The sequence below is a fragment of the Leptosomus discolor genome, chromosome 5, assembly GCF_034619465.1.
Source record: "Leptosomus discolor isolate bLepDis1 chromosome 5, bLepDis1.hap2, whole genome shotgun sequence".
NCBI lineage: Eukaryota > Metazoa > Chordata > Aves > Leptosomiformes > Leptosomidae > Leptosomus > Leptosomus discolor.
Window position 1 is genome coordinate 55,274,835 of NC_141395.1, and position 2,196 is coordinate 55,277,030.

Here is a 2,196-nt window from a genome sequence, read left to right on the forward strand (position 1 = left end):
GCAGGTCTTAGCACACTTCTTCCTCATACACATTCTGACTGCCCCTGAGAGAAGCCAGCTCTACGGGAGGGAGCTAGAATTAGTAACCACCTTTACACAGCTGTGCTGCCTGCCTGTCTAACTCAAGAGCTGTGGGATGGGGTCTCAGTGCACTTTACTCAAGTTGTACGTAATGTAAAAACAAATTGCATGCTAGAGAATTGCACAAGTCTGCATCTGCTGATTTTTTCCAAGTGCATGGTACGGTTGGGAGCCAATTCCCTGTCATTTCTCATCTCTTGCACTTTACACTGGGTGTTTCCTTTATAAAACAACTTGCCTTTGGGTTTAATGACTTCTAAGGAAACGTAACTCTGTCACTGCACTCTGGTGTTTAATTCCTCCATTGTCATTAGTGTCTGCCCGGTGCAGCCCAGGGACACTAGTCTGCTGACTGAACTGTGCATGCACTTTGTGTACTCCTGGGCTCATGCCCATGCCTGGAAGCTGGTGTCAGATCTAGACTGAACAAGATGGCCTCAGCCTTCAAAGTCAGCATGTTTACATTCCTCTCCTCTATCTAGCCTCTTTTTTTCAAGCGCCCCCAAGATAGGTGTCTTGCTGTTCGAATAAATACTTACCTTGCGCATTGCACTTTCCTCTGGTGGCTTCAGCATGCTTTCGCAGAGGTGGAATCCCCGTTAACTCCATTTTATGGATGGAGACATGGCAGCACAGTGCTCAGACCTGCAGGGCAAAGCAGGGGCAGAAACAGCCAGGAAAAACATACAGGTCTCCTCCCACCCAGCCTAGTGTAGCCCAGCCTGGTTCAGGCCCACATAGTGAACCGTAGCACCTCATCTTTCCTTCCAGCCACCCTTGCCTCAGTGGTTTCCTCTCTCCCTCCCAAACCAAGCCTCACGGTGCAGTGGACAGGGGAAGCTGAAAACAGCAACAGCATGGCAAGGGGCATGCAGAAAAAGAAAGTCTTTACCTACGTGGTAATGAAGCAACCAGGGCAGATGTGCTGTCTTGCCTTCTCTGTGCATATCACTGGAGGAGAGAGACGTCAGCTGATAAGGTTCCTGTGAACTACACTGCTGAAGAGAAGACAGAGGAAGGGGGGTGTGTGGCGGATGGACCCTTCTGAGAACAGGACGTGAATGGGATCAGTGCTCAGTGGGCTGTCTCCTGTTACACAACGTTGCTTTGGTTGTATGAGGGGAACAACAAATTCCACTGTCCGTGGTGACTCATTCAGAAACGGCCTTTCTCTGCCTGGGATGGCCACTATATGGCAGGGTTGAGGACTCTGGCTGGGTGCAATGGGGGAAGAGTGCTCTCTGTCTCTTCTTGAGCTCAATAGTGGTACTGACCTCGTGTGCTAAGATTATAGCCCTGTAAAGGGAAACCCAGCGATTCAGAGGTTGCTGTTTGTTCCTACTGCTGTACCCAATACATACGAGAAAATTCAGCTCCAAACATGGCACGTACAAGACACGAATCAACAGTCTGAGAGCTGGAATAACCAATGGAGAAACCCAAGCGAGCTACAGGAACAGGAAAGCGTCTGCAGCAAGGTGTACTGTTCAGCTCCTATTCGGTCATCTTGTAAGTGAGACCTGAGCCTCCAGGGTATGCCTTGGAGAAGGGGAGGTAAAGCACCTATGGGGTAACCTCCTGGCTCAAATCTCATCATGTTTCCTTCCCTTCTGGCAGACATTTTAAATTTTCAACCACTTCTCCTAAGATCCCAAAATAAGAAGCAAAGCACCCTGCTTTTGCCTGATGCATCTCACACTGAGGCAGAGAAGATAAAAGCAGTTATGGGTGCCGATGTTGCACCCTCAGTTTGCTCCATTTATACAGCCAGGACCAGGCACTTTCGATCTACGAGTTGGGGGAAAAAAATGAGTAAAAAATAGTAAAAAGTCTACATCTTACCTGCCCCTCAGCTTACAAAGTCAGGCACCGCAGTACAATACCAAAAAAAAAAAAAAAAAAAAATATCAATCTGAAAGCAGAATCTCTCAGTCTTCATACTTAGCATTTCCTGATGTGCTGCGTAGGCTGACAATATTTTCCACTTTCTGAGGCCTGGGATTTAAAAACTGACAACTCTGTGCTCAAATTCCCTTTCCACTCTAAATGCCATTTAATGGCGGTGTAACTGGAAGGGTCAAAAATCAGCTCTCACTTGGCAATGGCCCCTTCCAG